General features: G+C 44.9%; 1 protein-coding gene and 1 long non-coding RNA gene across 7 annotated transcripts in view; both read left to right on the top strand.

The window, feature by feature from the left end:
* Window positions 1-23,019, top strand: part of LOC127582191 (tetratricopeptide repeat protein 28-like) — a 167,224-nt gene that overhangs the window by 47,439 nt on the left and 96,766 nt on the right. The gene's annotated exons all lie outside the window — the stretch shown is intronic.
* On the top strand, window positions 16,466-18,321 carry LOC127582206 (uncharacterized). Of its 5 annotated transcripts, none has more exons than XR_007958074.1 (4): window positions 16,466-17,012; window positions 17,275-17,326; window positions 17,589-17,640; window positions 17,692-18,321. It is a non-coding gene; the product is annotated as an uncharacterized LOC127582206 (long non-coding RNA). The 5 variants fall into 5 exon arrangements; XR_007958073.1 differs by lacking the exon at window positions 17,275-17,326 and adding an exon at window positions 17,116-17,167 and having other exon boundaries at window positions 16,468-17,012; XR_007958077.1 differs by lacking the exon at window positions 17,275-17,326 and having other exon boundaries at window positions 16,467-17,012.

Here is a 23,019-nt window from a genome sequence, read left to right as displayed (position 1 = left end):
TCCTCCCTGCGAAGGTCTCCTTCCAATCAACTCTGGCCAGCTCCTCTCTCATGCCTCTTTAGTTACCTTTACTCAACTGTAATACTGTTACATCAAATTTCAGCTTCTCTCTCTCAAACTGCAGGGTGAATTCTATCATATTATGGGCACTGCCTCCTTGGGGTTCCTTCACCTTAAGCTCCCTGATTAAGTCTGCCTCATTACACAACACCAAATCCAGAATTGCCTTTTTCTTAGTGGGCCCTACGACAAGCTGCTCTAAAAAGGTCTGTGCCTCTTTAAATGCTGAGGAAAGTTGTACACTGTGGCACTGAAAGAAACTGGCTAGATCCCTATATCAAGCTGTTTTAGCTCATTTAAAAGGCCAATTAATTTCCAGGTCCGTCTGTAAGATGCTCAAACCATGTTTCTGAATGTTTATCACTACTATACACAAGAGTAAAACTCTAAAGCTGTAATGGTTACATCAGTGACAACATTGATAACTTATTTTCAGAGTAGATAGGATTTGTATAGACTTTAGTTGTCAGTATTTGCCAGTAGTAAGCAGACAAATGTAAACCTTTAAGTTAAAGACACGTCTTTAACAATAGAAGATTTAGTTTCTTGTTGACGTTTGTGCAAGGTTTGAAATTATTCTGCATTAATAATTCAGGACTGCACTTGCATAAAAAATTAATATTCAGCCATACGGTAACTTTAGAAAAATGGTATCTTGAACCACTGCTGTTAATGTAGCTTCAACAATGGTATTAAACTGGAAGTTCTAGAATTTTTGCCCTGTGACGACAATGGAAAACTGATGTATATTCAAGTCAAGAAAGTATGTAACTAGTACAACCCTCTTGCCCAGGACCTTTGGGGTGGTGAAGGTTTCTGGTTTGGAAGCTCCAATTGCAGCAGATCTGTAGATAATATGGGATTAAAATAAGCACTAGAAGACTTCAAATGTGTTACCCTTATTCAAAAAGGGTGGGAAGCAAAATAGCAGGCAACTTTAAGTCAGTAATATCTAATGTCAATTAAGGAGATAATAATTGAACATTTGGAAGGTAACAATTTGATCAAGTAGGCCAACGTGGCTTCATGAAGGGGAAATCATGCCTGACAAATTTATTTGAATTCTGTGAGGAAATATCGGTGGGTCGAGGGGAAGTGATAGATGTAACATATTTGGATTTTCAAAAGGCATTGAACAAATTGCCACAAAAAGGCAACTTCGAAGGTTATGAGCTCCTGGTGTTGGAGGTAATCTATTAACCTGGATGGAGGATTGGCTAACGAGCAGGAAACAGTGTGTAGAAATAAGAAGGTCACATTCAGGTTGGCAAACTGTAGCCTGTGGGAAGCCACAGGGATCAGTGCTGGGACTGCAGCCATTTGCAATATATACAGTATTAATGATTTAGAAGAACGAAATGTACTGTAGCCAAATTTGCAGATTATACTAAAGTAGGGGAGAAGGCAAGCTGAGAGGAAAGATATTGATAGGTTACGTGAGTGGAGAAAAAGTTGACAAATGGAGCATAATTTGGGAAAATGTGAAATGGCTCACTTTGGAAGAAAGAATAATAGATTATTAGTTTAATAAAGACAAACTAAGGGATTTGGGGTCTTCGTACATGAAACAGATCTGTCCATCCTTGACCTTCTCCACTGCCAGGGTGAGGCCCAATACAAACTAAAGGAGCAACACCTCATATTCCGCCTGGGTAGTCTACAACTCAATGGTATGAACATTGAATTTTCCAATTACAGATAACCCTCACCTCTGGTTCACCACCACACCAACCCCCACCCCCACCTTCTCTCTCTCGCTCTCTCCTTCCAATTCTCCTCCAGTCCGCTATTATTGTCCCCTTTCCCAAGCTCCCGCTCCAACCCACTATGACCCACTTATGTCCCCCTCCCCTCCCGCTTCCATCCACTTACTACCCACATATTTAACCCACTGCCTTCCCCATCCCCCCACCCCCCATCCGGTCCTGACTCCTTCTGCCTTTCACCTCTCCCCGATGGTTCCCATTATCACCTTCCTTACTTATCATATTCCAGCACTGGTAGCCTTTGTGTTCCATCAGCAGTCTCCACCTTCACCCTCCCCACCTTCCTTCTGATATCATCTTCCTCCATTTCTTTTGTTTACCTCCATCTATCATGTCCCCCAGGTCCACCCCTCCCCCTCCCCTACCTAGTTCGATCTGCCCGTTATCCTTCAACAACCCTACCCCCACCCCCTCTATTCACCAGTTACCTCCGGTCTCTGTCTCACCACTTTCCCTCTCCTCTTCACACCAGCTATTTCCCCCCTCCACTCTCAGTCCTGATGCAATTCCATTCCCCTCCACCGACTCATCAGTCCTGATGGAGGGTCTCAACCCAAAACATCGACTGTTTATTTCCCTCCATAGATGCTGCCTGACCTGAGTTCCTCCAGCATTTTGTGTGTGTTGCAACAGATTCCAGCATCTGCAGAATCTCTTGTGTCTCTGACAATCTGTTTTTATGTTTTTACTCACCCACTGTCACATTCACTTTTCTTATCAATGCCGCGATCCTCCTTTGCTGAATTCTCAGATTTTCACAATCATCAGGATTATGGTTTTGTTTTGGCAATATTATAAGCAATTTATTTAACTGAATGCTATTAACTTTTTAAATTACTCCTCATCCAAACCTACTGCCTCCCTCCCACCTCGCCAATAATTAGTTTAAGTTATTATTCCTTATTTGCTATCCTATTTATTCGATTCGCTTGGATGGTGGTCGGAAATGGACAGTGATTTATAAAGATTTACCATACTTCCATTATATTGTATAGTATGTTATTCATTATCAACTCTTTGCTTTACTTTTATTCAATAGAAACTTAAAACCTTTGAACATTTTTCCTCTCATTGATAATTTTACCGCATGTATTTATGAGAAAGGTGTGGTGTAACATTCATTGAAAGCACCTGGAACATTGTGTTAAGCCTGTTCTGAGAAATTCAAAAATGGATTAATAATCAGGACTAAAAAATATAAAAAGAAGATCAGCTGTTACTTATTTGAGGTTTGATAGCAATATTATTGATTAATAAGTATAATCTAATATTGTCAAATTGAAAAGTGGTTATTTCACCAGTTAAAATTAGCAATTAGTACACCTTAAATTTTCATTAATTCATTCTCAATGGGTCAGTGCGTTTAATGAAGGAAAAGATTTTGAAACATCACTATACTAGTTAAAGAAACAGTTAAACAGTTTACTTGGCAAAGAATATGTGAGGATTTTATTATATCCCAGAAAAATTGGAGTGCTCTTGGTGCATTCTTGGAGTGCTGTCACTTCGGCTATTTACTTGAATATGGCAGACTTGTAGTACACTATAAGGTTGCACAAACAGTAATGGCATGTATAAGCAGTAAATCATCTTTGGTTGTGGTGGAGTATTGGTCAGTGCACCGAATGAACTGCTGTACTACAGCCTTGGATCTTTAACATTCACTTGAATCACTTGTCAGATTTAATATCTGATTCAATTGGCAGTGCCCCCAGCCTTGCAGCATCCTCCCAGTATCCCAGAATATGTCAGCTTAAGCAATGCTTTCAGGTTGTCTTGTTCAACCTTGGCCTACAACCTTTGGATCCTGAGGTGAGTGTGCGCTCACCTGTCTGCTCTTATAGAATGCATGCATTTCTTACATACCTTTTTTTAAGCTTTGCAGATAAAAGTCTTTTAGGAATCACTCTGGTATGTTCCCCAAGTCACACTACTGGCCCCTCACCCATACCCCCAATGTGAGACATGCTGTCTGGACCTGCATTACCCAGAGGTAGTATTTGCTGCCTGGACCTCCCAACACACATCCGAGTTGGTTCTTGCTGCATGCCAGCCCCTCCCTCATGACTATTGTTACTTCAGTTACTTCAGACATCTTCCATTAAGCAGAGGTGTGGTGGTGAAGGTAGAACTGGATCTACCAACACCCAGGACTGCAGGTAACAGATGCAACTCCTGCCCTTTGGAAGCAGGAGCACCAGATGGAGAAATGAATTGACCTGTACGATCAGTTTGAGTAATGAATTGACCTGATTGACCTGTATGATCGGTTTGTGAGACAAGCTTTTCACTGTACCTCAGTACAAGTGACAATAATAAACCAATACCAAATGGAGAAGAGGGGAAAGAGAAGGTAAAAGGGAAGAATGGGAGGGCAGCTGGGACAAAAAGAGTAGGGAAAAGGGGAAAGAATGGAGAAATAGATAGATTGAGGGGGGGGGTGAAAAGGGAGTCAGAGGTGATGTAACCTACTCTTTTCCCTCCCACTCTCCTTCCTTCTACCTGATTCCCCCTCCACCACCTTACATTCTCTCTAAAATTGAGCATTTTCCTTTTACACAGTTCAAAAATATTGGGGCATTTCATTATTATTTTAAAATGCAATTGAAACAGCAATTAAGTCAACTTCACAGAAGTTATTTTTATAAATGCAACAATTTTCATTGATTTGACAGGCCTAATTATGTGTTAAGGACATTAATGACGTTATGTTAGCTTTTGTTGAAATATTAGCAATGAATTCAACATCTGATTAAACAGTATTTTTGCAGATAGCTGTTAATATTACTGAAGTTTTGAATTTTTACTATATTTTATACCATTATTTTGTTATTGTTATATTTGAAAATTTGTTTTTCAACCATAACACATTTCTTAAGAGTTGTAATTAATACCCAAGGGTTTGAAACTTCTTGTACAAGGGTTGGCATCTGTTGCATTGGCTGATCATTGTGAACCAGGAAGTGAATGCCAGGAGCGCATACAGGTCCTCTCCCAGTTACAGCAGGGTTCTGTTCCTGAGAACTGTTCAGGTTTGAACAGTTCGCAAGTTGGAAATGTGGCCACCCAGAAATGTATATAAATAAAATAAGCCAACCAAGGGCAATTTGCATTTAAACAGGGCGTTTAACTCAGTCAGTCAGAATTCTCTACAAGGTGCATTGATACTGCCAATGACCTGAGTCCTCACATGGCAGAACATGCCTGCAGCCCCCACAGCAGCCAGCAAATCCATCCCGCTGGTCTCCCAAATGCTTGTTCATATGTACAGGCTGTCCATAGGTTAGGTGTTCGTAAACTGAGGAGGACATGTATTGGCATGAACGAGGTGCTGGGCTGCTTCAGCAGCACAGGCCAGTGCCCAAGTGCAACAGGTGAGATGCACGAAGTTAAAACAGCTGGGCCACTAAATCCTACATGGACAGCCTGCTGTGCAATTGTGGTGCCTCGATGATTGGATTCCCTTTAATGAAGTCTTTTCTTGACATAGAATGGACAATAGCGCACTACGATAGCCCACAAAATTAGCCTATGAATTGCAGTTAGAGAGTGCTTCTAATGTGGGTGAGGGCCAAGGAGCTTCACATGGAATCTGAACCAACAAAGGGTCAATGGCAATGTGATCGAAGTTGAGTTCTAATAGAAAAGAGGGAATAATGTGAGAGTGGCAGTATAGACGTCGAAATTATCATCACCTTGGCACCAGTCACAAGCAGCCGTTGTACTCCGGTGCCTGACTCCTTGCATTTGCTTTGGTTGGAGGGAAGGAGATGTGAAACTATCCAGGGAAAAGCTGCCTGAGGTGGGTTTAGAACTAGCCAGTTGGTTTATTGATAGCCCCACACCCCACCATCTACAGACACTCACACACACACACACACACACACACACACACACACACACACACACACACACACACACACACACACACACACACACACACACACACACAGAGTGTATTCATAACTGAGCTGTGCTTTAAATTTATTAAGTTGGAAACAATTCACCCATGCACCTTCTCCAATAACCTTGGTGACTCTCTATGCCTGCACCTCCAACAAACTCCCTGTGGGAGTGGAGCTAATTTTCAGAACAAATGGGGAGATGTTCAACCTACAGTGACCACACTGTAGAACCAAGGTTATCCAAACCAAAGTATTTGCGCTGCAGTAGGCAGACAACGATCAGTCACTGACGCTTTTATTGAAGCATATGAGAGCATGAGTCGGCAAACCATTCATACTGTTTCTGGTCCTGCTCAGGGAAACCTAGTCTTAATCTTTGCCACCTTTACCTCTAAGTAATGTATTTCCTTCTGCCTCTATGCTCAGAATATGGGTGGTACTTACTCCTTTGCACTTTATCTTCAATCCTTGTTACTGTTGTGTGGGTCATCACAAGGTGCAATTCACAAGGACTGTACTGCTGCCAGCCGTTGTTCAGTTTTACTCTTGGTGTATTCACAACAGTTGAGGCTTGCACACATACTTTACTGTCACACTTAAGCAGTAGTCATCCAGCTTATGTCATTATATGTGATCCAGGAAGCTAATATTTTGTAATAATTCAGTCCCTGGAACGTGGCACACAGCATTCATTGTTCTAGTACCAGACTGGAAATCTCTCGATCTGTAAATAACCAGGGCAAAGGAGAAGTTAGTTCCAATAGTCAGAGATGTAAAGCATTATCGAAGAAACACTCTTCTAAACACGATCATATTGCAGTTTATAGTCTAATGCTCCAGTTAGAAGCCGATGATCCTGATCCTGCTTGCCAGCAGTGGGGCATTCATTTATTTACATTCTCTTTCTATGCCTTTGTGCTCCTTTTTGTCTCTCAGAGATAAGGGCTTCAAGTTTCTTTTTGACAGCCCATTCTACCATTGTTCCTCCACCGCAGCTGATCATGGATTCTTGGTATTAGATAACCATCAACAGCAGACTGCCAAATGCATCGGAAAGAAAATACTGTGGCTCTGGGTTAAGGAGAAGTACAGTATTCATTATGTTAACTCCAGCCTTTAACCCTTTCACATCATGATTACTCTTGAGTAGCCTGCTTGTTTGAATCACACAATCTTAGAATATGTACAGCACAGAAAGAAGCCATTTGGCTTGATAAGACTGTAACAGCTCTACACAAGAGCAATCCAGCTAGTCCCTTTCCTCTGTATTCACCCCTTAGCCTTGCAGATTCTTTTCCAGCTTCCTTGTAAACATAACAATTGAATCTTCCTTCACTTATTCACTACTGCACATCCTAATGCTGTGCATTCCAGTGCTGACCATATGATGTGTAAAAATAGTTTTCCCACCATCACTTCTGGTTCTTTCGCAATTGCCTTCATTCTTTTCCCTGGTCCTTGACCCCTCTGCAATGGGAACAGTTTCTCTCTATCTGCTCTGTCTGCTCTATCTGTATCATTCAAGATTTTGAATAACTCAGTCAGATCTCCTTGCAACCTCTCCTATTCCGAGGAGAACAACCTCAGCTTCTCCAATGTATCATCATAAATAAAGTACTTCATTGTGGATAATTTTTTTCTGCACTCTCTGAAGACTTTAATCCTTCCTAAGGTGCAGCTAACAGTACTGGGCAGGATACACCAGTTGTGTCCAAATCAATGTTATATAAAATTTTGTCATGACTTCCTTGCTCTTATATTTTTTGTCTCTATTTATAAAGTCAAGAACGCGTGTGCTTTTTAGCCACTTTCTCAACTTGCCCTGCTCAGGAATATACTTAAATGCCTCCCAAACCTCTATTTTCTTGTACTTCTTTTTAGAATTGTGCTCTCTGATTCATATTGCCTCTTCTCATCCTTCTGCCAAAATGTAATCCTTCACATTTCTCAGCATTACATTTCATCTGTCACGCATTCACCCACTCAACCAGCCGACGTTTCTTTCCTTAAAATCTATTACAATCATCCTCTCTGTTCACTATGCCTCCAGGTTTTGTGTCATCATCAAATTTGGAAATTGGGCCCTGTACACCCTAGCCCACATCATGATTATGTATGAAGAAAAGTGCTGATCCTTGTCTCAATCCCTAGAGAGTTCCAGCATACAATTCCTTCCAGTGCAAAAAACAACCTTCCACTACTGACCTATATTTCCTGATATGTAGCTAGTTTTCTCTCCGCGCTGCTTCAGCCTTTTGTTCCATGGCCATGAATCTTGATAACGCTTATTATGTGGCTCCTTATCAAAGGCCTTTTGGAAGTCCATTTATGCTACGTCAACTGTACTTCCCTCATCAATCCTCTCTATTTTTTCATCAAAAAGCTCTATCTATCTATAGTTAACCACAATGTGCTGACTTTCTCTAATCAATCTACATTTGTCCAACTGACTGCTATTTCCCCATCACCAAGATATAAGTTACAGGATTTATCCCTACAACATTTTTTGAACAAGGGTGTAACATTTGCAATTTCCCAGCCCTTAGGCAGTATCCCTGAAAGGATTAAGACCAGTGCCTCTGAAATTTACTTTATTGCTTTCTTCAGTGACCAGGGATGAATCCTATCTGGACAAGGTGATTTCTCCACTTTAGGTACAGCTAGCCTTTCTAGTACCTTCTCTTTGTCAATTTTAGCCCATCTGGAATCCCAAACAATATCCTCCTTTGTTAAGACTCCAGCATCAGTTCCTTGATGAAGACTGAGGTACATCCTCAGCCTCCATGTGTATATGGCCTTAAGGGTTTCTGACCAGATAGGCTGGGTTTGTTTTCCTTGGAGCAGAGGGGACCAAGGGGGGACCTGACAGGGGAGTACAAAATTATGAGAACCATAGAAAGGGCAGATAGTAAGAAATATTCCCCCACGGCAGAGGTGTCTAAGACCAGCCAGCAGAGGTTTAAGGTGAGGAGTAACCGGTTTAGAGGAGATCTGAGGAAGAACTTTTTCACACAGAGAGTGGTTGCAGTCTGGAACACAATGCGTGAGAAAGTAGATACTCTCACAACATTTAAGAAGCATCTGGACAAGCACTCGAATCACCTAGGCATATTAACTGTGGACCAAGTGCTGGTAAATGGGATTAGTATAGATAGGTACTTGATGGTGGGCATGGACAGTAGGTTGCAGGGCCTGTTTCTGTACTGTATGACTCTATGTCTCTATAAATTGATTCTAGGAGTTAGGGACCTTAGTTCTTTGGAGAAGTTCAGGTTATGCTGTTTGGAACTGAGGAGGTTTTGAGGAGGTTTAATGGAAGTATTTAAAATTATGAAAGCTACAGGCATAGAGAGAAACATTTGTGGGGGAATTAAGAAATAAAGGACATAGAATGAAGGTGATTGGCAAAAGAACCAAAAGTGACATGAGGAAAAATAGTTTACAGTTTGTACAGTTTATAATTAGGGCTGGAAAGCACTGCCAGAAATAACATTCCAAAGGGAGCTGGATAGTTATCTGAAAACAAAAGATTTCAGTCTGTGGGGAAAGGGCTGGGGAATGGGACTTTGTGGATTATTGGTAGGGACTTCATGGACCAAACTGAGTCCTTCCACGCCGTAGCCTTGCTGAAATTCTGTATCACTCACTGGATTTACTGCCACTATATGTGGTGTCATGCAGTGACCTTCCAGTCAATGTCATTCACTGCCCTTACTGCCAGTGTTTGCCTGTCTGCCCTTAGCGCCATCTCTCTGTCTGCCATGCACTGCCCTTGGTGCCTGTGTCTCCCTGTCACGCCACTACCCTTACAATCAATTTTATGCACTGCACTTCATTGATCTTATTCCAGTGTTTTCTCTGCCTGTCAATCACTGCTCTTAAACCAGTGTATGCCGTGTCTCACTCACTGCCCGTCCCGCTGGTCTATACACTGACTGTCTCTCACTACCCTTTAGTCAGTGTATATGTTGTCTGTCACTCACTGGCCTTACAGCCAATATTTGCTTGATCTGTTGTTCACTGCCCTTCCTGTCAGTATATGCACCATTACTCATTGCCCTTAGAATCATAGAGCCATACAGTAAGGAAGCAGGCTCTGTGGCCTAACTTGTCCATGCTGAACAAAGTGCCTATCTGAGCTAGTCCCATTTGCTTTCATTTGGCCCATATCCCTCCAAGTCTTTCCTATCCATGAACCTGTCCAAATGTCTTAAATGTTGTAATTGTACCTGCCTCTACCACTTCCTCTGGCAGCTCGTTCCATATACCCACTACCCTCTGTGTGAAAAACTTCCCTCTCAGGTCCCCTTTAAACCTTTCCCCTCTCAGCTTAAAGCTATGTCTTCTAGTTTTAGACTCCCCTACCCAGGGGAAAAGATTGTGATCATACACATTATCTAATCCCCTCATGATTTTACATACCTCAGTAAGGTCACCTCTCAGCCTCCTACGCTCCAGGGAAAACAGCCCCAGCCTTTTCAGTCTCTCCTTATAACTCAAGCTGTCCAGTTCTGGCAACATGCTTGTGAATCTTTTCTGTGCCCTTTCCAGCTTAGTAACATCTTTCCTATAGCTAGGTGACCAGAGCTGGACACAGTACCCCAAGTGTGGTCTCACCAATGTCTTATACAGCCCTAACATGACATCCTAACTCTTGTACTCACTGCCCTGATCAATGAAGGCAAGCCTGCCAAACACCTTCTTCATCACTCTGTCTACCTGTGTCACCACTTTCAGGGAACAATGTGTTGTTACCCCTAGGTTTCTCTGTGCTCTAACATCCTCCAGGATCCTGCCATTTACTGCATATGTCTTGTCTGGTTTAACTTGCCAAAATGCAACACTTTGTAATTGTTCACGTTAAACTACATCTGCTGTTTGTTGGTCTACTCTCCCAATTGATCTGGATCTTGTTGTAATCTTAGATATCCTTCTTCACTGTCCACTATACCACCAATTTTGGTGTCATCTGCAAACTTACTGATCGATTTAACAGTATTAATATATTATTTAAATTTTATACACTTATAAGTTTATACTAACATTTCCAGACTTTGATCTGTCTGCCACTTCCTGCCTTTACTGCCAGTGTTCTCCTGTCAAGTATACACAGTCCTTATCACTAATTCATGCTGCCTGTGATGGTCACTCACTTGGCTCTACACCTAGTGTTTGCCTGCCAGTAATCCGCTGCCCTTACTTTCAGCATTTGCCCTATCTGTCATTCATGTACTGTACTACCAATGTCTGTGCTGTCACTCACTGCCCTCATGGCCTAGGATTTGTGTTCAAGTCTTTGAACTGGGACTTGAATCTGGGACCATTTAAGTCTGTCATTCACTGACCTTAGTGCCTGTGATTGCCATGTCTTTCACTAGCTGCCCTTAGGCCAGTATATACGCTGACACCCACTGGCCTTGTTGACTGTGTGTGCACTAACTCCCCTTACACCTAGTTTTTGCCCAATTCTCATTTACTTAAATAGAGAGTGTAGTGCACAGACGGGTCATCCCACCCATCAGATCTATGCTCAGATATATACTTGGCCTACACCTTTTCATATGGTCTTACTCTGCTTCAATTCACCTTTCTATTTCTTCTCCTTTCTAGCTCCCTTAAACTACATGAATGCTCTTTATCTCAATCATTTTCTGAATTCTCCTGAATTCCTTCGTGGATGTATTTGATCATAGTCTGGTATCCCTCACAAATGGAAGCATGTTCTGTATAACCTGCATGTTTGCCTTGTCAAGTTGATCAGATTTAAATGGTCACAGATTCAAGTCCTAGTTCAAAGACTTGAACACAAATCCTAGGCCAAGGCTCCTGTGCAGTACTAAGGGAATGCTACACAGTTGATGTGCAGTCTTTCAGATGAGACATTAAACAAAGGCTTGCTGGTCCTCTGAGTTAAACGTAAAATGTCTTATGGCACTGTTTTGAAGAGCAGTGAAGTTGAACTTAACTGTCCTCATTATCTTGCTGTTTTTTTGGGAACTGGTGTGCGCTCCATTACAACCAGGTAAAGGCCATCCAACATCTGGAGTGATGAAAGAGGATGTGAGAAAGTCAGTGTGGGGAAGAGTGTAAAGTCTGAGCAGCAAACCTTCCCTCAGTAGCTGCCAATCCACTTGACAGATGTAAGTTGTTGCTCCTCCTGTTTTCTGGCTCCTCCTGCGGTCTCTCGGTTGGCTTTCTGTGATGACTGCACCAGCCTTGACCCGCCCTCTCCAAATCAACTGCTTATTAGAGGGATTCACCCAGTGTGAATGGCCATTCTGGCAATGCCAGCCAATTATTGCCCACCTCTAACTGGCCCTGAATTATTAAGAGTCAATCACTTAGGGCAGTGGAATCACTGGAAAGCGGCAAGCATACAGTAATGGTCATGAAAACACCTTATAAATGCAAGTCATTTTTTCTGCTGTTGAGCCCTTCCATTAACTTGGACCAGTGTCAGGTCAACTGTTAGCTGTCTCTGATCTGGTTGTCCAGTGATACTGATATTGGTGAGAATTAGAAAGGCGGTTTGAGATGCTCTTGGCACAAATCACTTTCATGATATAAAGTTCTGAGCCTGGTAATAAATGATTCCCAATAACCTTTGAGTCCTATTGTGACTGCAATAACTCTTTGCTCCTGCTGATGGTGCAATAAAGCTCCCACTCTGGACTGATCACTCTACTGCTCCTTGCAGGCGCCTGCTGGTACTACAGCTATACTGTTGTGCTTCAAAAATCAAAGCAGCTTCCAGTCCACAGGGACAGCAGAATAGTGCTGCTGTCTCACAATTCCAGTGACCCAGGTTTCATCCTGTCCTCCAGTGCTGTTTGTGTGGAGTTTGCATGTCCTCCCTGTGACTGAATGGGTTTCTCCGGGGTGCTCTGGTCTTCTCCCACATCCCAAAGTAGAGGATCTCAGTGGGTCAAGCAGCATCTGTGGACGCAAAAGGACGGTCAGTATTTCAGGTTGAGATCCTGCATCAGAACTTAGTGTAACAGGAGGATAACTGATATAAAGGGCAGAGACTGGGGCTGGTAAATGATAGGTGGAACAAGGTCAGGTGTGGGGAGGGAAGGGGGAAGGTAGAGGCAGGGGCTGGAAGGTGATGTGGAACCAGACAAGGGAGGGATGACAAACAGATGGAACCAGGTGGGGAAGGCGATAGGAAGGGTAGCCAAGGGAGAAGAAATCCAGGTGGATAGGTTTACCTGCTGAGTCCTTCCAGCATTGTGTTTTTGTCAGTAAGTTATTTGACCAATGTAAAGTGCCCCTAGTGTGTGGGTGAACGGAAGGAGTATCAGGTGGCAGTCAATGAGCACATGAGAAAAAATAAGTTACAGGGAAATAAGCAATGGAATGGGATTGATGGGATTGCTCTGAGAGCTGGCATTGACTCGATGGGCTGAATGGCCACCTCCTGTGTTGTAAGAATGTATGAAAAGTAAATGTGAGAACATGACCCTGAGCTTCCAGTTGTCTATCACTTTAATTCCCCATCCCACTACCAGTCTGACCTGTCTCCTGCATTGTTCCAATGAGGCCCAACGTAAACTTGAGGAACAGCACCTCATCTTCTGTCTGGGCACGTTGCAGTTGTCGGGACTTAATTCAACAATTTCAAGTAGCCAGATTTTTCAGTTTGTATCAGAACTGACCAATTTTGCTGTAAGTTATCCATGTGTAATATCAACACACATTTCTTCTTTTCACAGGCACTACCATTAGATTTCAAATTCCACAACAATTCTGACCTCTATCTCAGAGCTTTACACATCCTTTTGTTTGCTTTTTCTCTCCCCAACTGCCCTCATTAATCTATTAAAATTGACATGCGGATCACCTCAGCAACATTGGCCTTCTCAATCAGAGGAACTCCCTTTGTTCTAGCCATCCTTCCTCCACCCTCTCTGCAATGAAACTAATCGTTTTCTCTTTCCCAGTTTCTGCTGAAGGATCTTTGACCTGAAGCATTAACTCTGCATTTTTCTCTCCACAGATGACGCTATTTTCTATTTTTGTCAGATTTCTATGCCAGTTTATTGTGCTTGCAGTACTTCATTCTGCTGTTATCTCTTTCTCCTGACTTTCACTTGGAATTATTAATTTCTTTTGCATGTCATGATTTTAATTCAAAAGAATGCTTAGTTTTCAATAAAACATTAGAAGCATTAATGGACTGTTAATTGGCAGTGAGAGTTGTTCATATGCATTGTATGAACATTTGGTGGCAGCCAATGCAGCAGTAACTTTAAAAGGCAACTGAAAAAGGAGTGCCATGGAGGAAAAGAAAAATCAGGGTTGTGGAACCAATTGGATCACCTTGTCAAAGAGCCAGCACAAGCATGAATGTCCACACTTTGTACTTTCTATGGCTTCTGTTTATAGAGCTTTGTCATTGAGTTAGCAACCAATAATAATTATCATTCATAATTTATCTCTTAATATATATCATAGTTTTGTGTAATTTCCATGTAGCCAATGTTAATTCAGTGTACACAAGTGTATTTTTAAAAATTATCCCTATTCTTTTTCCCTTCACTCTCGTTTAATTTCTGGAATGCTGCACCACTGGAGGTGACAACGTCACGATGCCACAGTAAACAGAGGGTCCAGCTGGTTATATGGAATCCCAGATGTCGCAAACAAAAAGTGCCCTAGTTAATGTTTGTCCCTTAATCAACATCATCGAAACAAATTAACTGGCCACTTATCTTGTTGTTTATGTGACAATAAATTATATGTCAATAAAAACAGAAAATGCTGGCAGTCCCTAGCAGGCCAGGGAGCATTTACAGAAAGAGACACAGTCACTGACCCTGGAGGAGCTGACAAGCTCTGTCGGTTCCTATGTCATGAATAAAACTGTTGGAAACAATGGTTTACCAGTTGAGTTATACTTTGCTCTGTGGAACTGGATGGACCCAGACCTGCTGGAAGTGTACAGCATTGTGCTCCTTGCTGGCAGCATGTCAGAATCTCTGAGGAAGGGCATCATCATCCTCATCTACCAGCAGAAGGAGGAGGGGGAAGAGATCAGAAATTGTGAATGAGAAGAATCTGTCCAATGCCATTGTCAATTGGGTAAGCATACTGGGCCAAGTGATCTAACCAAACCAGACTGGCATCATAGCTGGGCCAGTATACTTGACCCAATTGCCAATGGCCTTGGACAGATTCTTGTCATTCACAATGTCTGATCTCTTCCCTCTCTCCCATCTGCTGCTCAGGGATATGATCACCAATGTATGGGACAGGGGATGAACTAGGAGAAGGCCTTTGGGGGAGGGAATCTGTAATTGAATACAACTGCTTTACATCAATAGTCCAGACCAAATTAACAGACTGGAAATGGAAAGATTTTCAACTGAGTCAGGCAAAGCTGCCCACTCTCCTGTGTCTTGCTTGTGTGTTGCATCAAGCCTTTTGCTGAATCCACCAGGAAAGACATGAACATAAGAGGTGTGAAGTTCCCAAGCAGCGAAGGCACTCAGGTGAAAGCCTGCCTGTACATGGTGATAATGCCGTCTTCTGCTCAGACCTCTGGTTGGTCCACAGATTGATCAGCTTGTGTGACCCTCAGGAGTAAGAATTAATTTCACCAGAAGGAACTGGACCAAACGATCATCTGTTCCTTTCCATTGGGTCCGACTACCTGAAGGTGCTGGGAACCTGATTCAGTGGAGCTGGGCATGCGCTAAGAATTGGCTGGAGTGGATAACCTAAGTGAAAGAGAAGTTAGCAATGTGGGAGCAACATTCCTTCTCAGTGGCAGGCAAGAACCTGATCATCGTGCTCTAGGTATTCTTGGACATGGCCCATGTAGCCCATACCCCACTCTTGCATCATCTTAGTCTCCTGAGCCATCTTCCATTTCATCTGGAGATCCAGAATGGATCATGACTCTAGAGACTTGATGTACAGATCTCTAGATAAAAAGGGGGAAGACTTGTATCCAACATAGCCCTTATCCTGATGACTACCTTAGTGTGTAGCTATAGAGCCTAGGTATGCAAGTACCAAGTGTCACTATGTGCAGCTCTTGGCTGGTGGTGACAGGGTCCCTCTCTATCAGATCCTTCTTACACAACTGGAATCCCAGTGTATATTGCCCTCTAGGTGAGGCAGTCATCTACCTCCTGTGTACTCTGTGTTTGCTAAGGTCAAGAAAGAAATGTAGTAGTCTTTGTCGAGGTTTTCCAGAGCAGCTGCATAACATAGGACTCTGTTCCAGGGAACACGCATAGAGGCAAATTTTGACTGCTGCTGGAGGATCATCAGTTCTGTATAAGACAGACTTCGGTCTGCTGAAACTTTTTTGTCTTCCACTGGAAGAGTCCACGCTACCAGCTGGCACATTTCAGGCTGCAGGAGTACATGCTGAGGGATGCACTGAAGCTCGGTGCAGCCATTGCAAAAGTTTTGTTAGAAGGACCATAGTTTGAGGTGCTGCCACCAATGGACACAGAGGGGCTGGGCCCTGTACATAAGTTTCTCAAACCCATCACTGATGCAATACAAGGATGAAACATTAGTGACATTGACATTTTGTAAGTGAATGTATTGAACTGCTTGATGCTGTGAATGAAGATAATGACATGTCCCACTGTATAGATTACAAATAAGACATTTTTTGGAAAAAAGATGACATTGAGGTATTTTCCACTCATCAGAAGCATTTCCATGTCTCTGCAGCAACACTTACAGGCTGGCTAACACACACTGAGCACTTCTTGGTGATCCTTCGGTGTCAAGCCCTAATGGCAAGGTTTGATTTTTTTTTCCCCATTTTTACTAACTGAAAATACAGCCCCAAAACATACAGATTTAAAAAAATCACTGATTAACTTTATTGGCATTATATTACTGTTGCTTTAAGGCACATTTTTCAAAAAATATGGACATTGTAACTAGTCTGTTGACCAAGTACATTTTTTTTGTTGCTCAGAAGAAACAACTCAGATCAGTAGAGATGCAGACCGCAGTCGACTATTTGAATGTGCACATTTTATTTTTTGTCATTATCAGTTTAGTTGCAATTCTGAAAAACTGAATGTTGATGCATTTGCCATTTAATTCAGAATACCCAACATAAAGCAGAAATAACCCCAAACTAAACCAACGATGTGTAAAAAATTCAAAACCTGGTACTGTACCATTTCCCAAGTTAGAAGTCATGGCCAAAGATGGATTTCAGAAGCTTTGGCACCTCATCCAAGCGGACATTTCAGTGCAGTCCTGAGGACTCCAGCACTGTTGGACATGCTGTCTGTCGGGTGAGGTGCAGTGCTGAGGACCCCAGCACTGTTGGGCATGCTGTCTGTCGGGTGAGGTACAGTGCTGGGGTCCCTCAGCACTGTTGGGCATGCTGTCTGTCGGGTGAGGTGCAGTGCTGAGGGACCCCAGCACTGTTGGGCATGCTGTCTGTCGGGTGAGGTGCAGTGCTGAGGGACCCCAGCACTGTTGGGCATGCTGTCTGTCGGTGAGGTGCAGTGCTGAGAGGTACCCCAGCACTGTTGGCATGCTGTCTGTCGGTCGTTGAGGTGCAGTGCTGAGGGACCCCAGCACTGTTGGGCATGCTGTCTGTCGGGTGAGGTGCCAGTGCTGAGGGACCCCCAGCATGTTGGGGCAGCTGTCTGTCGGGTGAGGTGCAAGTGCTGAGGGACCCCAGCACTGTTGGGCATGCTGTCTGTCGGGTGAGGTGCAGTGCTGAGGGACCCCAGCACTGTTGTGGCATGCTGTCTGTCGGGTGAGGGCAGTGCTGAGGGACCCCAGCACTGTGGGGCATGCTGTCTGTCGGGTGAGGTGCAGTGCTGATGGACCCAGCACTGTTGGGCATGCTGTCTGTCGGGGTGAGGTGCAGTGCTGAGGGACCCCAGCACTGTTGGGCATGCTGTCTGTCGGGTGAGGTGCAGTGCTGAGGGACCCCAGCATGTTGGGCATGCTGTCTGTCGGGTGAGGTGCAGTGCTGAGGGACCCCAGCACTGTTGGGCATGCTGTCTGTCGGGTGAGGTGCAGTGCTGAGGGACCCCAGCACTGTTGGGCATGCTGTCTGTCAGGTGAGGTGCAGTCCTGAGGTACCCCAGCACTGTTGGGCATGCTGTCTGTCGGGTGAGGTGCAGTCCTAAGGGACTCCTGTGATGTTAGGAGTGCAGTTTGTCAGATGAGATGATAATCCAAGGCAATCAACCTGCCTTCTCAGATAGATGCAAGAAAATCCCACACTACTGTTCAAAGCAAGGGTTCACCCAGAGACCTGGCTGACATTTATCCCAAAACTAACCTCCATGAAATATTTTCACATCATTATCACATTGCTGTTTCAGTGGGAGCTTGCTGTCTCATACTGTACAACAGTAACACACCAAAAGGTCCCTAATTTGGCACAAAGTCTAGGTCATTTTGAGCTTGCACTGTGAATGCAGGTAATTCTTCTAAATCTGGGGAAAGTTTGGCAAATTAAGAGACTTTTATTGGTTCAGGAATACAATCAAGCAGAAAGTCAGCAGTGATCTGCTTGAAAGGTGGAGAATTCCACTTCCACTCCCAGGAAACCCCACCCCTCAGATATTGGTTACCACAGACCTGCAATTCAGTCTATTAATTCCACCCACACACCCACCCCACCCACCCACCCACCCACCCCCATTTCAGAATGATTCACATTGTGGGTGTGTTGGTCTGGCTTCTTCTGCCATTTGTTCTCAAAATTATTTATACACATTTCCTTGCAACACAGAGGCCATTTTGGCCCAACAAGACCATGTTGGCTCAGGGAAAACCCATCTCTCCCCACTAATTTTCCTAAACTGTTCTTCCAACCACACCTCTCCCCCAAATGGACAGGCCATGCAAGAACCCCTCTTCGTGCTGAGCCAAAAGTCACCAGCAGCAGGGTCCTGTGCCTGATCCAAGTGGCAAAGGGTGTGGGCAGACTGTCGCAGCTCAGCCCAACACCTACACAACCTTGGATAGGGTCAGTGTAGGATGTGGGATCTTCACTACCTGGTTCAGGGGCCAAGGGCGTTTGTAGCAACTTCTCAGCTTCTGCCACTGAGAAGCCGGTCATCATCTGCTTCCTAATGAGCCCTGCTGGAGAGGGGATCCGCTCTGGAAGATTATGCTGATTGGCTGACAGATCCCTGGGTTCTGTGACCAGGAACTCATTGCTCTGAGCTCACAATTCTGTTATATTCAGCGGTTTAGTTACAGAATGTTTCTTTTATTGCCATAATTGTCAAGTCTAACATTGACTTTGAGCCGTGTAGTATGATTGGCTATTGGGATCCCGCAGGGTTACAGGGGACGGAGCACCATACCACCTCCTGCACCTGCCTCCTGGTATCCACAGCTCCAACACTTTGACAGGGAGGCAGTGATCTCCACGGTCTGAGCGGCGACTTCTTGTTCAAACCGGGGCCGAGAGCCAACTTAGACTCGATGGGCCGAACGGCCTCCCTCCACGCCATTATGAAAAGGAGACAGGTGAGAACTATCGGAAACAGCTCAATGCAAAAAGGCGGCGGAGGGCGCCCCGTTCACCCAGGACGCCGTGGTTCAAAGTGATAACAGTCATAAGCAGAACATCATAGAGCAGCTTTGACGAGCAGTGTGTAGGCGGGTTTCCTACGGCCGGTTATACTGTGTAGTTCGGTAGGTGTGCCCGGTAGGTAAAGTCCAAACAAGGCTGAGAACAGGCGGGATAACAGGGGGAGCCCGGGCGCCGTGGCAGCCGCCCTGGTTACCGATAATCCCGGGGAACTGTGGCCGCCGCTTCATCCCGACCTCGCCGTGCCCCGCTCCGGCTACACCGTCCGGTCAGCTACCTCCTCGTCCCACCAACTTCAGGCGGCCTCCAGTCCCAATTGCCGACCTGCTGCGGGCTCCTGCTCCGGCTGAAGGGGAGAATCGGGTCCCGGAGGGAGGCAGCGCCGAGCCGAGCCGAGCCGAGCCGCTCAGGAGATGAGGCAGTGCTGGCAGCAGGAACAGCAGCCGCCGCGTCGACAGCAAGCGAGCGGACACCGGCCGGAGTCCTCGACCTCCACCGCCTGCCCAGAGCCGTCCGCTGACTGGTAGATGGAACCGTAGGGGTTGGCGACCGGAGCCGGCCGCGTCCTCGCCGCAGCCCCGTTCTGCTGGCCGGGAAACACCTCCTTCAGCTCGGTGTCGGCGGCGGGCCCGGAGTCGGCGTCGTGTTCAAACCCCTCGTTAGAAAAGTAGGGTTTGACTGAGATGTTCACGTCCGAGTAAGGGTTTTGCACGCTCATGGCTCCGCCACTCCTCGGGGTGGGGGGAGACTCTACTCGCTGCCCAGAGCCATCTCTATCGTTGTAGGGTTCTCACTCACCCGGGCCCAGCCACCGTTCCGGCTTTGATTTATTTTCCGTCAACAGTTTCCTGCAGGATGACAAAATTGCCCCCGAGGCTCTTAATCCCTCATCCTCGTCCGCCGAAGTGGTTAAACTATTTCCAGGTGCTATATAAACCTTTGGGAGTGCCGGGCACGCCCATTGCTGTTTGCCCTTCGCTCCCGCACCACTGAATCATCAACTGGAACTTGTATTAAAAGGTGGAGTGAGACCGATCCATCCCAAATCCCGTCCCCAGCGCACCCAGCCCATTCTGATAACCTCTGGTCACGATTTCAGCAGCGCTCGCAGTGAGGGTCACAGCAGTCGAGGTGAATTTCTAGCTGCCTCTGGGGAGAAACTGGGAAGCGGGTGTAAAGTAGGGGGAGGGGGTGCGATTGCCTTTTGGGTCAGATTAATTCAGGTAGGAGGGGGTAGTGTATAGAGCATAAACACCGGCGCACACCTGTTGACGCATGTGGTCTGTTCCCTTGATGCAAATACAAAGTTCTTCACTGCCCTCTGATGCACAGCTGGGACTTGTCCTGAAACTTGGGCTTCAGGCACCTGCTGAGATTTGATGTCTGTAGTTTCGGGCTTTGTACAGGGGTTTATTCTGACCGCTGGGGTTGGTGAAAAGGAAGGAGGGCTTACACCTACACAGTGCCCTTCACCAGCCGCTGCTGCAGTCACTGTTGTGTTTTAGCAAATGCGGCAGCCAATTTGCACAAAGTTTCTGTAAACAGCAATTTGATAAACACCACATAAATTGTTCATTTGAGATGATAATTGAGGGATAAATACTGTCCACCTTAGCACCTCTGTGGAGTTGGAACTAAGCTACAACATGTGCAAGAGTGGTAAATTTCACAGCTGACTAGATGTTTAACACTTCTATTTGCCTGTAAATGCCAATAATCTAGAAACGCACCGATGCAGTCCCACATGTACTGCCTAACTTTAACACATCTAACCCTGAATATTCCTGGTCCTTGCACTGCCCCTAGAAGGACTGGTTCCACCTAGGGAAAGAATGGTAGGAGCCCCTGTTTGCCTAGAGAGGCCCCTGGTGGTGAGTGGGCCCCTCCATGTTGGTTCGGGTAGCAAGATTATTCCCACTGTCTGATCCATTCTCTGAGGCTTCCTGCCCTCAACTTGCCCCACTGTGGCATCTTTCCCCCCCCCCCCACCCCTCGCAGAAACTTCATCCTCCTGCCATCGCCACACCCCTACCAGTTTTTGTTTTCACTTGAATCCCACCCCCTGAATCAGCCTTACTGGTCTGATTGTCTCTGAATGGGGAGTGGAGAGGACAGGAGGGTCGGCCATGTTGACTGACGATCTCAGCCTGAATGAACCACAGGTTTTGAGCAAAAGCCAGGACAGGCTGGAAGTGGCTGAAGAAAAGTTCTGTTGGCTCCTGGTGACAGGGTCAAATTAACCCTCATTAAGCACAGAACCAGGACCTTGTAGGTTGGGACAGTCTCAGACAACTTACCCTGTCCCTGTGAGACCCCTGATCAATTTAAACATAGAACGTAGAACACTACAGCACAGTACAGGCCCTTCAGCCCACAATGTTGTGCCGACATTTTATCCTGCTCTATGATCTATCTAACACTTCCCTCCCACATAGCCCCCTATATCTCTATCATTCATGTGTCTACCTAAGAGTCTCTTAAATGTCCCTAATGTATCTGCCCCCACAACCTCCGCTGGCAGTGCATTCCATGCACCCACCACTTTCTGTGTAAAAAAAACTTACTCCTGACATCCCCCTTATATCTTCCTCCAATCACCTTAAAATTATGCCCCCTGGTGTTATCCATTGTCGCCCTGGGAAAAAGTCTCTGACTGTCCCCTCGATCTCTGCCTCTTATAACTCAGGATAGCACAGTGGTGCAGCTGGTAGAGCCACTACTTTGCAGTGCCAGAGACTCGGGTTCAATCCTGACCTTGGTGGCTGTCTGTGTGGAGTTTGCACGCTCTCCCTGTGACCGTGTGGGTTTCCTTCAGATGGTCCAATTTCCTCCAATCTCTCAAAGTTGTGCGGGAGAATTAAAAAAAAGATTAATGTGGGATTAGTGGAAATGGGTGGTTGATGGTTAGTGAGGACTCTGTGGGCCGAATGGCCTTTTCTTGTGGTCTGTCTCTCTGTCACTCTATGAGAAAGCTGTTAACTCAGTTTTATTTACTGGTCCCAGTCAACATCCTGGTCAGCTTGTAACATATTCAGCATGGACTCTTGCCAATTTTAACCATATAATTAGTACAAGGCTGTTCAAGTCATGTCAGGGAGCACTTTCACTGAATGCAATGGAAATTTGGAACACTTTCCTGTAATCATATAAGGATCTGTCATTGGAAAAATCCCAGACTAAGATTGATTCATTATAGTTAACCAAAGAAGTTAATGTTTACAGAACTCAGTGGAGTTAAGGTGCAAATGACCTATCATATAATTAAAGGTCAGAAATAAGCTTGAGCACAAGAGTGGTCACTTCTGTTCTTAGTCCATGCTGGTTCCATATTCTTTCACTCTGCACCCTCTGTCCCACCAGAGCACTGTTAGCATCTGTGGCATTAGCTGAAGCTCTGGAATTCTGTACGTTCCTTTGTATGTACGTTTTTGACCAAACCTTTGGTCGCCTGTGTTACTATCTCCTTCTGCAGCTTGGTTTTGCATATTGTCTGATTACATTCATGTGAGGTGCCCTGTGACATTTTACTGCATCAAGAGCACTATCAGGATAAATTACATCATGAAAAAGTTAAGCATTTCTCTGTTTCCGATAGCAGATGGTGGGCCCATTGAACATCGAGTCACAGAAAGTGGGTTAAATTCAAATAACTGCAGATGCTGGAAATCTGAAATAAAAACAGAAAAAGTAGGAAACACTCAGTAGGTCAGGCAGCATCTGTCGAAAGAGAAACAGTTAA

This window comes from Pristis pectinata, chromosome 23 (genome assembly GCF_009764475.1).
Source record: "Pristis pectinata isolate sPriPec2 chromosome 23, sPriPec2.1.pri, whole genome shotgun sequence".
Classification (NCBI taxonomy): domain Eukaryota; kingdom Metazoa; phylum Chordata; class Chondrichthyes; order Rhinopristiformes; family Pristidae; genus Pristis; species Pristis pectinata.
The sequence above is the reverse complement of the archived record's forward strand: the minus strand, read 5'-3'. Positions and strand labels throughout refer to the sequence as shown.